Raw genomic sequence first — 15,069 nt, 5'->3', positions numbered from 1 at the left:
TGAAATGCGGAAAGCAAACAATATCTGTGAAGAGTGTTATCGAAAGAACTGCTGCAGCGACAGGTATATCGTCTCGTAGTGTTAGCAGAAAAAAAAACAAAGGGAGGCGCTAGAAAGTGGAAGTGTTCTGCGAAGTCCAAGAAAGAAACGCCCAAACAGGACCCCTCAGAAAACTGCAATTGATTCATTTTCTGCCGTCGCTATAAGACGAGTAATTTATTCATTAGATCGGATTTTTTTTACCTAGTTTGAAGGATATAAATGACGCGTTAATTACGGAAAACTTATTCACTGGAAGCATATGGAGTTTGAGAGAAATTCTTAAAAAAATGAAATGTAGGTATGTTAAAAATACTCAAGGCAAAAATGTTTAATGGAAAGGTCAGATGTTATTTTAAAGAGATTTAAATTCTTAAGAAAAATTAAAGAATTACGCGCCACTGGACGCGCCGTTATTTATCTAGACGAAACTTGGGTTAATGTGAACCATACCAAAAGCAAAGTTTGGAAAAACAATGATCACGAAATTGACTTCCCACTTCAAACTGCAATAGGAAAAGGTCAGCGGTTTATTATTTTACACGCCGGATGTTCAACATGTTTCATTCCCAACGCACTTCTAACTTTCAAATCTAAGTCAACTAAGGAGTGCCACGAGGAAATGTACAGCATTGTATTTAAGAACTGGTTCATTAATCAATTATTACCAAACATTCCTCTCAATATTATCATTGTTATGGACAATGTCCCCTATCATTCAACAGAACTCAATAAGACACCGATTTCATCAACACCGAAATCTGAAATGCAGTCCTGGCTTCGTAACAATAACATTGAATTTGATTTACGATCCACGAAACCTGTATTGTATGAACTTTTAAAAACTAAAAAAAGACAATTTCAAAACATACGAAATCGACTAAATTGCGAGAATGCGCTCCCATACTGTAGTGAGACAGCCACCATACCATTGTGACTTAAACGCGATCGAATTAATATGGGGGCAGGTTAAAAATGACGTTGCGAAGCATACTATATTTCGTTCAAAAATAAAGATGTGAAATTGTTGTTTGAGAACGCTCTTGCAAAAATGACGGAAGATAATTGGAGAAAGGCCTGTGAACACGTAGAAAAAGTTGAACAATTTTATTGGGAGAAGGACGGACTAGTAGATGAAATTAGTGATCGGTTCGTAATAAATTTGAACGATCGGACACGGACGAGGAACTTTCTGGCGGAGAGGAGTCAGAATTTGAAGAGGAAGAGAGTGCCGCCGCTGCTAACTCGTGGTCGTTGGAAGGAGTGTCGACCATATCGCCGTCACCATAAATGAGGGTAGAGAGAGATGATGAGTATTCTTTCTGTTTCTAAAAGGGACTAGACAAGTAAATTCTCATGAACTGTAGTCCTAATGCATCAGCAGCCCAGCCCACCCAAGACCAACACTACTTGACGCGGCCGCTTCCTAGCCCATTGCACTGGGCTTCCAAGCTCACCTTAGCCCGCCGCACTGCTCAACACTGCACCGAACACAGATTTAAAAGCTGTTCCTATGGTACTTTTTAAATTTCCATCCGACTGTTTTTTTAAACTCTCTAGCAGCGATTTTCTCCTTTACTACTTCTTTTTAAAATGTATCGTTTCACAGCTAGTATCTATGATGAAGGTTTTCCGGGCTGCTGTTACACTATCAAAGTTCTTTGGCAAAGATCTTTTATAAAATATATATTATAAAATATATGACAGTGTAATGGGTTTCTTTTATAAAAGTTTCTTTGATAAAAGGTCTTTTATAAAATGTTAGTGCAGCTTGTTATCTTTGATAAAAGATTTCTATACCTTGAAACAAATATGGCGAAACGCAAATATAACTGGACTGTTGCTACCACAAAAATTCTGCTGCCGGAGTATGAAGGAAATGAAATGTTGTAAATAAATCATTTTATAATATAATAATAATAATAATAATAATAATAATATTTTATAATAATTTGTATAACTTTTCAAGCCCTAGCATTGTAGCTCTTTCAATAAGTTCTGATGTATACTTCTCTTATCACGTCTTGCAATCCATGGTTTAACCCCTGATCACATATTTGTATTGTGATCAGGGGTTTAACCCACAGGCGTTTCTTTTCCAGTAACATGCATATTGTAATAATTCAACTAATTGTAGCTAAACAAGCATAATACTGTTGTTCATTCATTGTGTTATAAACTTAACGCGTAAATATTAGTATAAACAAATCATAAACTTAACGCGTAAATACACTGCCGAGCAAAAAAAAAAAAAAAAAAAAAAAAAACCGCAACACTTGAATACATTTACAAATTACAACATTACTGTGTGCTTCTATGGACCTGTTTGTGGTAGGCAAGTTCATGTTTTGGGAAGGTAAATATACCCATTGAGTGGTATGTGACACCATCTTTGCCACTTTCTGTCTCTTACTCTATATTTACTGCTGTGACATTAAAATTTACAACCCTAAACACAAGCAGCTAAAACAGAGTTACAACAGTAGTGTTTTCTTTTCTTTTTTTTTTTTTTTTTTTTTTTTTTTTTTTTTTTTTTTTTTTTTTTGCTTATAATGGAATTCTGTGATATTGATCTCAGTCTTAAACAACATTTAAGAGAGCTAACATGCCGTTAAGTCCCGAGAATGCCTCTAGAGCAGTCACGTTGGTAAATTATGGCCACAGCTTACGTTATGTGGCTCAGGTGTTGCATAAAACTCCATCGACGGTTTTACGTACAGTGAAAAGGTACAGGGAACTTCGTTCATATTGTTGAATACCGAGATATGGTAGGAAAAGGTCAATTTCTTGCAATAGGTGACCAGTTCTTGCGCCTTTAAGGACTGCATGACCGCCACACCACCGCGGTCGAAGCCAGAAATCGATTAAAACAAGTGCGAGGTGTGAATGTCAGTGAGTGGACTGTGAAGAGGAGGTTACATGATGCTGGCCTGATCTACATAAGACCTACTACTGGCTCAGAACTTACAAGACAACATCGTCAAACTCGCTTACAATTTGCAGGAATGGGCTCACGAACAGTGAGGAACCGTTTTGTTCTCAGATGAGTCCCGATCCTGCCTCAGATCCTCAGATGGAAAAGGAAGTGTGTGGAGGACTAGAGAAATGTATTCTCCATGCAAATTTTCATCAATGACAGCATTTCATGGCAGTTCAGTCATGGTGTGTACAAGCATCAGTTTGACTGCACGAACGGATTTCGTCTTTGTGGAGGGTGGGTCTCTTACTGACCATCGATACAACGAAGAAATCCTTGAGCAACATGTTTTTCCTTTTGAATCATTGGTGACAATTTCGAGCTCTTGCAGGATAATACACGTCTTCGAGTGACGCGAAATGTCCTCCAATACGTCAATGAAGTAGGGATCCAACTCATGCAATGACCATCAAGCAGTCCGGATCTTAACCCAGTTGATCATCTGTGGGGAATTTTAGGAAGGAATGCCCGTCGCCATGCTCCAGATACTCTTCAAGTGCTACGGGGTCATGTATGCAACACTTGAGCCACATAATGTAAGCTGAGGCCATCCTCTACCAAAGCGACTGCTCTAGCGGCGTTCTCGAGGCCTAACAACATCTTAACTCTGTTAAATGTTGTTTAAAACTGAGTACAATATCACAGAATTCCATTATACACAGACAAAAAAAAATGAAAACAATAATGTTGTTGCTTTGTTTAAGCTGCTTGTTTTTAGGGTTGTAAATTTTAATGGCACAGCAATAAATGTAGGTTAAGGGACAAGAAGTGGCAAAGAGGGTGTCACAAACCACTCAATGGCATACTTTCCTTCCCAAAACATGAATTAACACTTGCCTACCACAAACAGGTGCATAGAAGCACACAGTAATATTATAATTTGTATTATGATTTCATATTTCAAAATTATTCAAGTGTTGCGTTTTTTTTTTTTTTTGCTCGGCAGTGTATTAGTATCAACAAATCCTGCAACACGTGTTCACTGTTGTAGAACAAGTGTTACGATAGCTTTTGTTCCTAATTTTAGGTTATGTTTGATGAAATCTTTTATAAAAGATTTTATGTAGCTTTTATAAACGATATTATGTAGTGTAATATACAAAAAATCCTATCTTTTATCAAAGATCTTTGATAAAATATTTTATGACATTTTTTGCCGAAGAACTTTGATAGTGTAATAGTAGCCTCCAGAGACTGTATTTTCTTTGCGATGTACCATAATTTGGACTCATCTTGAAAAACAGAAATCAAAAACGAAAACGTTTGAAACAGTAGCTGATCGTTGATCGAACCGCACACACAAGCACAAGCCCGCGCAAACCCAATTCACAAGTAACTGATAGAAGCGGAAACTTGGGCTCAATGCCGTGATACGAAACCCACCGCACAAAACTGCTCCGCAAGCAGTCCGTTCCAACCCGTGCGGTGAGGCTGGGTGACGTCACGGGCTAGTTCCGTGCGGCACTGTGGAGCCCTGTGCGGTGCAGTGGCGAAGCAGCCCATGCAGTGAACCGTTGTGCAGGACTCTGCTATGAATCTCGTCACGTGCATTTAGCAATTTTTGCTTTGTTTTTCTTGCAAAGTTATTCCAAGTTTCATGATTTCGAAATTTTTCTACAATGTGTTGTAACGTAGAATGTGTTTTATGCAGTACTTTACCTTTTTTACTATAGGAATAGTCTTTCAGAGCCAGGCGAACAATAACTTTCTTTAAATCGAAACGGAGCTTCTAACGACGCTCCATTGTACACAATTCTGAATGACAGACTAACAGCAAGTGACCTCCACTGAAAGACAACCCTGTGCGCAGTGCATGCTTGTTTACTATGCGTCTAAACGTAACTACTCTCTCTCCGTGGGTAAGTGTACGAACAATAATATATATAGTTTTAAATTTTTATGTAAGTAACAGGTATATGTAAATTAATTTTATTCATGTCACTGTATTCGTGTTTAACTCATCAAACGTAACAAATGTAGTTTTATTGATATACAGTGGCTCACAGCGAAAATTGTACACCTGACCCCCATAGGTAAAACAGTTGCTTATAAGAAAATATTACCAACAATATAAACTTAATTAGTCATTTACTTCTTCAGGTAGCTTTCTTTTATCTGACATATAACAAAATAATAAAATAATGATAAACACAAATACGATGCAGATAATAAATAAACATGTACAATATTGAAGCTCAAAGTGAAAATGATACAATCCCACTACGACACTGCAAACTAACCAAATTATATGCATTTATTACCTTGTTGGTAATCCCCGATTTGCTATTACATCCATTAGATGGTTCGGCATTGGTTCCACTAGCTTTTGTGTATATTGGGGACATATTTTTTCCCCATCCTTCTGCTAAAGCCTTCTTCAGATCTACTTTGTTCGAAATGGGGCGTTTTCGAATTTCTCTGTCCAGTTTGGCCCAGAGATTTTCAATCACATTTAGATCTTGTGACTGAGTGGACTTTTTAGCACTCTCGGGCAGTTATATAAGCACCATTCTCTTACCATATACGACGAGTGCTTTCGGTCATTGTCGTGGTAAAATATGAAATTGTCTTGAATATTTAATTTTGTAGCACTAGCTTTCAAGTTGTCTTTAAGAACTTGTACGTAATCCCGTTTCTTCATACATTTTCATACCATCACTACCACCACCCCCTTTAACAGTTGGGCGAAGATTTCTCTCCAGCAGCTCTTCTCCGGGTTTCCTTCACACATAATGAGGTCCATTTGACCCAAACACATTGCATTTACTCTTATCGGCAAAAATTACTCTATTCCAGAAGTCAGCATCCTTCTCTAAATGATTTTCTGCTAACTCTAGTCTAATTGCTTTGTTTTTCGCGCTAATCTAGGGCTTCTTTCTGACCACTCTGCCATTTAAGTTGTGTTTCCTAAGTACTCGCCTCACTGTTTCAGCACAAACTTTCTTATGAAGATGCTGTAATGTATGTATGTATGTATGTATGTATGTATGTATGTATGTATGTATGTATGTATGTATGTATGTATGTATGTATGCATGCATGTATGTATGTATGTATGTATGTATGTATGTATGTATGTATGTATGTATGTATGTATTTGTGTATTTTTTTACCTTGTTTACAAGCATGTTCCATTACAAAAATGCAATACTACATGCTAATAGACTACACACTACAATATTGCTAACTCTTCCGAATACAATGTATACACATTATTGCTAGCCTATTCTACTTTCCCTAAATATACTATTTACATGTTAACATCTATGCTACTGTTGAAGCTTTTAAATACTTTGTACAACACTATTTTAGTACCTATTCCTTTTCTATTTATAGATAAAAAAAATCAATACTATTGCTAATCATTTTAAAAACTATGTTTAGAAATACACTATTTAACAAATTAACCTACTTTCCCTAAATTTACTATTTACAACGTGTTAACATCTATGCTACTGTTGGATCTTTGAAATACATTATACAGTATTATTTTAGAGCCTATTTTGTTTTTCTGTTTACAAATTTAAAAAAAAATCTATAGAATTGCTAATACTTTTAAAAACTATGTTTAGAAGAATACTATTTAACAAATTAACCTATTTTCCTTAAATTTACTATTTACAATGTGTCAACATCTACTGTATGGTACTGTTGAATCTTTTAAATACATTGTACATCACTATTCTGTTCTGTTTTTCTATTTCCAAATTAAAAAAAACAGTACTATTGTTAATTCTTTTACAATCTATGTTTAGAAGTATACTATTTATAAAATTAACCTATTTTCCTTAAATTTACTATTTACAACGTATCAACATTGTTGAATCTTTTAAATACATTATACAACACTATTTTGGAGCCTATTCTGTTTTTATGTTTACAAATTAAAAAAAATCTATACTATTGTTAATACTTTTAAAAACTATGTCTAGAAGAATACTGTTTAACAAATTAACCTATTTTCCTTGAATTATTATTTACAATATGTCGTCCACACCTGTGGAGTAACGGTCAGCGCGTCTGGCCCGGGTGGCCCGGGTTCGAATCCCGGTCGGGGTAAGTTACCTGGTTGAGGTTTTTCCGGGGTTTTCCCTCAACCCAATACGAGCAAATGCTGGGTAACTTTCGGTGCTGGACCCCGGACTCATTTCACCGGCATTATCACCTTCATATCATTCAGACGCTAAATAACCTAGATGTTGATACAGCGTCGTAAAATAAACCAATAAAATTTACAATATGTCAAAATTAATAGTTTTTGTGAACCTTATGAACGGTTTTGTGTATTTACTCACTAAGTCACAATTGCTCATCGGCCAGTGGCCGCCGCCGTTAATCACACTTTTCTTGAGTCTTAGTCTTTGTTTATTTAGTAACTCACATTCCCAGAGCAGGTGATCCACAGTTTGTGGACTCCGTTTACAAAGGCATATTGGATCGTCCATTATCTTAAAGCGATGGAAATACGATCTTAGTTTCCCATGACCTGTTAGGATAGTAGCTAAGTTTGTACACATATGTAGTTTCTTAAATAATCTATCCTGTACACTAGGGAAGAACGATCTTGTTAATTCACCCTTGGTTGTGGTGTCCCATTCACTTTGCCACACTTGTACACCTTTCTCTTTCAGTTCACTTTTCACTGCACTTTTGGGGATCTTGGAGTAGGAGATGTCGACCTCGTTGCTGCTGGCTGCTTCCTTCGCCAGCTGATCAGCAAGCTCGTTCCCGAAGTTCCCAGCATGTGCCTTCACCCAGGTGAAGTGGATGGTCCAGTTGGCTTTTTCCAGGCTCCTTATTTCTTCTCTAATTTGTTCTATGAGGCACTGGTGATTCGTGGAGTTGGCTATGGCATCTAAAGTTATTTTACTATCTGTGTGGATTGCTACCGTGCGTTTGTTTTCCTGCATGTAGTTGAAATCCTTAATTTTCTTCAACGCTTTCACAATTGCGAACTGCTCGGCCTGGTTGTTCGAACATCTTTCTGCTAGTCTGTACTGCAAATGATGAGCAAGATCTTTGTTGTTAAATATTGCAATCCCAGAGCCCACTCCATTTTCGCCTTTGCTGCCATCTGTATAAACTTCAATGGTGTATTCTTTATTTACACTCTTTTTCTTCAACGTTATTATTTCTGCAGGATGAGGCCACATTCTATAATGTTGCGGGGCATCGTATAATCCAGACTGTTCGTTTCCTTGTGTGATGTGATAGCATTTTACTATGTTATTTAGTTCAATTAAAATGGGGGTTGTTCCTGTGAGTACACAAAGAGCTTCATAAGATGTTGTTCGAAAAGCCTTAGCGATTTTTATGTTCATTAGCCTCTGTACTCTCTTTAGTTTTGTGGCATTGTTATTCCGGCTTATGCATTCTATCCATGCTGGAGCACCATATGACAGGATAGGTAATATCGCTCCTGCGTAAATAATTCGGAGGACTTCGTGTCTTAAACCCCAGTTAATTTTGGCCGACTTTGATAAAGCGTGTATGATTTTAATGCATTTTCCTGTTACATATTCTATATGTTCACTAAATTTAAATGTATTGTCAAGGACAATTTCTAGATACTTCATCGTGTTAACCTGTTTCAGTTCTTTGTTATTAAGATATATGTTAATATCTCGTTTGATTCTAGGTTTTTTCCTTGTTATGACCATGAATTTCGATTTCTCGTCGTTGAATGTTATTTTGTTGTTCGTAGCCCACTTTTCAACCTTTTGTATTTATATGTTGGCATAATTTTCAATTTCTAATAAGGTTTTTCCATTTGTCAGTATTATTAAGTCATCGGCGAAGGCAATCACTTTAGTATTTTTTGTATATTCCAAATTGAGGAGAGAATTATATTGGAGATTCCAGAAACCTGGCCCACAGCAAGAGCCTTGTGGACACCCTTTACTTATTTTCCTCTGCACTACCCTGCTATTTGTTGCTAAAGTGGCACTTCTTTCGTTGAAATAGCTCTTGCAGAGATTGTACAAGTTTCTAGGGCAGTGTAGCTTCTTCAAAGATGTTAATATACTGGGCCACCATGCGGCGTCGAAAGCTCCCTTCACATCAAGGCTTATGAGTGCCACATACTGTCTGTCGTTCAAATTTTTCTGTACAAAATCCTTTACTGCCATAATAGCGTCTACTGTGCTAGTTTGTGGTGTAAATCCGTATTGATTTTTATTGAGTAGATTGTTTACGTACACATGGTGCATTATTCTATTAATTAACAATTTTTCTAGGACTTTTGCTGTCGTATTCAACAAACTGATAGGTCGGTATTTTGATACATCGTCGCTGCTTTCCTTCCCTGGTTTCACAGTTGGTATTATTTTGGCTTTCTTCCAAATTGATGGAAAGCAGGCCGTCCTGAGACATCCGTTAAACAATGCTGTGGTGAACTCTGGTAAGAGGTAGAAAGCGCGGCAGAGAATGTCGCTTGTGACGCCGTCTTCACCCGGGGCTTTGTTCTTGTCCATTCTCTTCATAACTTCGTATACTTCTGCTGATGTGAATATTATGTCGTCTTCCGTGTTTATTGGGAACTTAGCTTCATCTCTCATTCTTGTGTGATGTTCATTGTCTGTTTCTTCGTCGTCTTCTGGTGTGAAGGAGTCTATCATAAAGTCCAGTGTGTCTACCAGATCTTTGGTTTGAGTTCCATCAGGTTTTCTTAAGGTTGTCATTGGACACGTGTTTTTAATTTTGCCAGATGCTAATTTGTAGATAGCATTCCAAGGGTTTGTGGAAGTGGTGACGTTGCAGTAGTTCTTCCATGAATCTATTTTTGTCTTCCTAATAGTTGCTTCGTATATTCTTTTGTCCTGCAGGTACTGTTGCTTTCTGGTTTCCCTCAGGTCGTTGTCCTGCTTCGTGCGTTGGTACCTTCTCCGTAGGGCGTTCATTTTCTTCCTCATGCTTGTGAGTTCCTGCGTCCACCAGGGCACGGACTTCTTTCCAATATTTTTATTTGTTGATTTTCGTGATTTGAAGGACTTATGCATGCTGCAGTTAAGGCATTTTGATAGTTTATGGCAATTTTTTCAATTTCAGATTCTTCTGATGCTACATCATACAATTTATAGTCTATATTTTCTCTTTCTCTGATGCCGAAAATATTTTTGACTTCATTAATGAAGACGATATCAAATTTATCAAAATCTTCTTCGTTAGTTAAGTATTTTATGCCATAAAAGTTGTATTCATTGGTTTCAGAGCTACTTTTCTTTATGCTAAAAGCAATACATCGGTGATCTGAACAACTTTCTTGTTCGGTGCAGCACCATTCATTTATTAGAGCCACCATTTCATTATTAGCAATTGTTAAATCTATATTGCTAGAGCCCCTGGCTGATTCAAAAGTTGGAATGCCACTATCTTCGTTAATAATATGTAAAGAATTGCCTATTACGAACTCTTCTAGAATCCTCCCTCTAGTATTGGTTAATACGTCATGCCAAGTTTCTGACCTGGCGTTGCTATCTATACTTAAAAGTAGTTTTCTACCTTTGGCAAAATTTAATATATTTTCCATTTTATGCACATCTATGGTGATGTCATTAGTTATATCCAGATATACACTTGCTGCTGTAAATTTCAAATTACCGTGAGTTATTTCTACAACTACAATATCTTCTTCTGATAACTGATTGACTAGAAGAACATCTATATCTTTGTTGATGACAACAATTGCAGCCCTCTTTCTCCCGTCGCCGTAGGTGATAACCTTGTACTTGCGTGAGATTCCTGTTACTTTGTTTAGGTAGGTATATGGTTCTTGGATTAAGGCTAAGTCTGTACCAAGTTCTGAAACCAAGTTATTGAAGTTATCTGTAGCAGTTTTGGAATGTTGTAAATTAGCTTGCATACAACTAATCGGTATTTGTTTATGTGAAATGTTGTGTCTGTTCTTAATTTGGGTATTTAACGAAGCCATCTTAATAGTCTGTGTTTTGTTTATATTTCAGTATTGTGGCTTGCAAGCTAGGGCAATTTTTGTCCAGTGAGGAATGATTTTCGCACACCATATCATTTTTATTATATCTGTTGTAGTTCACACAATTGATGCATTTAAACTCCTTAGAAGATGCTTTGCATTCATTCAATTTATGTTGACCTGTGCAGAGAGGGCAGGTTTCTTCACCCTACAATCCCGTGCCCTGTGATTGTATCTACTGCATTTGAAACATCTGTTTACTTTGACGTAATCATATATGTTACAGATTTGCCAACCTATTTTCAGTTTGGTGTTTAGGAGCTTCTTTCTAGTTTCCGGACCTACTTCTATTACTAGATTCCTCAGATTGTTTCTCTTACTCTTAAACACAAATTTTGGTTTAATGTCACCTGAAGTAAATCCTAATTCAGGATTTTGTATACCAATGATTTCCTCGGCATTTTCAACTTCGATATTTTCTGGGATATTGTAAATAACTAAGTTCGGATTCCTTAGTTTGGGGGCATTACCTTCAACATGTTGGCCACACTGTTCATGGATGGTTTTGCTAAGAAGTTCAATTTCAGTTTTGTTTTTTGTTTCAATTAGTACTCTGCCATCTCTAAGCGACTTGAATGAACAGATGCCCACTTTCATAGCTGTTGGATTTACTTTAGATTTTATTATTCTTCTCACTTCGTCCCCTGTCTGGTTTAGTTTAGATTTGATCATTAACTTATATCTTTTCTCGCTATTACTGTCGTGTTCCTCTTTGGTCAAGGCTGCAGAGTACAGTCTGCGTGAACTGCCAACACCTAATGGAATGCTATTATTCCCTCTGCTGACTTTCAGCTGTTCTAGCTCCGCCTTCATTTCCTTAGCTCCTCTGCTCAGTTCAATATTAACTGCATTCTTATCGTTCAATTCTGACTGAAGTTTAACAAAAGTTTTTCTTAGTGTACTTACTGCTTCTAGAATGTCCGTCGTCAGGTCCTTCCTCATATTTCCGCTCTTTTCCGTGACACCCACCAGGTTTTTGAGAGCTTCTTCCACGCACTTACTCACATTATCCGTCATCTTGGCTGTCTCCGTTTTATTATAAAACACTTATGTGGCCCTTTTCCGTAGCATCACCCGTCACAGTTGTGCAGTTCTTCTTCGCTTAGTCCACAACAAAGTTGCTTCTCTCCAGGAGAGTGAAGCCACATGAATACGATTTTTCCCAAGCAGTCACCACTGCACACGAGATACTAACACCACGTCGCAGTTTCCCGCGCGATACTTGTGAGGCGACTATTGTTTGCCTTATATTACAGTATTCATTTTCATTCACAGAACATTTTGCAAAGCAACACTAACTCTTCCTCGTCTTTATTGACACTAATAGAAGAGATACACATTAAAATCTACTCCGAAATCTTGACGGAATCCACACTATACCTACATAAATCAAGAGCTAACTACGGTCACCTTGTATGTATGTATGTATGTATGTATGTATGTATGTATGTATGTATTCACACTGCAATGGGTATATACCCGGTGGCAGTGGTAACTAATTACACTCAATAATGACAATAATAAACACAATTAATAAAAAATACAATTAATAATAATACTAGTAATTAATACTACCAATAATTAATAATAATAATAATAATAATAATAATAATAATAATAATAATAACAACAGGGAACGTCCTAAATTAAATGAAGCACGATCACTTAAAATAACATTTAAAGTAAATCTAATTTGTATCTTAAACCTAAGTTCGAACTAAAACCCACGAGTATGATATATTCATATCTGCACATGTACCTTTCAACACTACACTCATTTCGCTGTCAACTTACTCACTGAACTGAAACTATGACACATTTCACTGATTCTATCCTGATTTCACTAACACTTCAAAAACATTTCACTGTTCAAATACTTTGCACTGCCACTATAAACTATAAAGCTTCACTGACAGGAACACGTTTCACTTACACAACACACTTCACTGACACCACATAATTCTTCACTGATACAACACTTCAATAACAAAATATCATTTACACCCTTTAAATACTGTGTATAATTACCATCTATTAGTAAAGTCCTTAAGCTATTTTTAAATACATTTTTGGTTGTTGGTAAAGCCTTTAGTAAGTCTGCAGATAAAGCATTCCAGTCCCTGATAGTACGATTGAGAAAAGAAAACTTTCCAGTGTCCGTCCTCTGTCCTCTTTCCCTCAATTTATATGAGTGGTCGTTCCTTGAAGAGTAATTTGGCGGCTGCAACCTATTTTTTATTTCTCTCCAGGCAGGCTCACCTCTGTATGTTTTGAACAGCGCGCATAATCGAATTCGCGTTCTCCTGTCCGTGAGTATGTCCATTTTAATGGTGAATTTTTCCAGCAAAACTTGAGAGCCCGTTTTTGAATCTTTTCCAGTGTCTTAATATGTTCTAATCTGTAAGTATCCCAACATGCAGCACCATATTCCGTTACTAGACGTACTAGTGATTTATATGCAATCTCTTTGGATTTATCAGAGCCTTTTCTTAGTACCCTCATCACAAAGTGTAACACTCTCCATGCTTTTCCCGCTGTGTCTGTAACGTGTTCCCCCCAGCCGAGATCGCATTGTATCTCCAGTATCAACTTCATAAATTTGAGATAGGAACCATGGTCCGGAAATGAGTCGAAAGTTACAAGCAAAAATAGTTGTTGTGGAAATGAAATAATTTTATTCCTCTGTACACCTCTGTACATCTTACACATACTTATTCATCTGACGTTGTTTACGTTGTCTACTCGTACTTACAGTATTCCATTCAGTGCGCTGTCTGAGGGGTGGGGACAGGAAACTACACTAAAGCAATGCAGATAGCGTAATGTGTAACTGTGATGGTCGGTCCTGATAACCACGTCTGTAGACAGCAGTGTATGTGTACAAGTTGCAGTGTCCAATCGATCAGTCCTAGTGAAATGGAGAGTACACGAGAGCGGAATATGCAGACCTGATTTTCGATTACAGATGAGCCAATAGGAACAGTAGATAAACTCACAGATTGTATCGGTTCAAGTACCGACGTAAGAGACATCCGGCCTATACCATCTTTCCACGACTGTTCCTAAGGTTAGGGAAGAAGGGCACGTGGTGCGAAATTACAATTCCATTTCCACACAACTATTTTTGCTTATAACTTTTGACTCAGTCATTTCCGGAACAGGATTCCTTATCTCAAATTGATACATGTGCCCTTCCCCATCATCCCTGAAAATTTGTAACACCAGCCCGGAAACACCCTGTATACTGTACGTGCAATTAGCTGACTAAGCGGAGCGTAGACCTGGTGACCGGGGGATGAATACAAGTAAACTACTCCGTCCCCTTTGCTCGCTCAGCAGTGTTTCCTTTAGTAACCGCAGTAAAGTACGTACGGCCAGGGGCCTGTTTCACAATGTTTACCACAGTCGAAAAAAAGCGAAGTTGGAAGCCATTCCAAACTGTTTAGTTTTGTCAAGAAAAATAAGTTCATGTTCAACGGAACTGGGTCATTGAAGTTGATTTTAAATATCTTGTGGTAGGTAAGACATCAGGCTGCATTAGAATATTTATTTTTCATCAGAATTGGTTCAGTAAAATTAATTTTACATGCTTATGTTAGGTAGATCGATCAGGATGCATTAAACTATTTTTTGCACGATGTAACTAATTTTTAGTACTTAGGCATATTGTTGATATGCATCATAGGCCGGGTACATACAGAATCAGACGCAGCGCGGCGCGATGCGACATTTTGTCTGTTGGTACTTGTCTCCCATTGATTTCTTATGATGTAATGCACACAGAATCAGACGCGGCGCGACGGTCGCGAGCAGACACAAGGAGACACGAAGAGACAACATCAAATGACAGCTTGAAGTTCGTCTCGAGGAGACTGATAGCTGCAGTGTACTGCGCATGCGTTAGTAGTGGCTATGATTGCACGCTTTTACTATCTACGAATACTATTGTTTTGTAGTGCACATTATTCATAATGGAGCTCGATGCGGATAAATTAGTTGTTTTAGTACAGGAGAGATACGTTCTGTAAAATCTTTGAAACAATAACAATGACAATAATGTGGT

General features: G+C 37.4%; 1 protein-coding gene across 2 annotated transcripts in view; it reads left to right on the top strand.

The window, feature by feature from the left end:
* KrT95D (phosphofurin acidic cluster sorting protein KrT95D) overlaps window positions 1-15,069 on the top strand; it is a 1,059,178-nt gene that overhangs the window by 127,761 nt on the left and 916,348 nt on the right. The window lies entirely within an intron of this gene.

Source organism: Periplaneta americana, chromosome 1, assembly GCF_040183065.1.
Source record: "Periplaneta americana isolate PAMFEO1 chromosome 1, P.americana_PAMFEO1_priV1, whole genome shotgun sequence".
Classification (NCBI taxonomy): domain Eukaryota; kingdom Metazoa; phylum Arthropoda; class Insecta; order Blattodea; family Blattidae; genus Periplaneta; species Periplaneta americana.
Note: the sequence above shows the minus strand (reverse complement) of the source record. Positions and strands in the feature narration are given on the sequence as shown.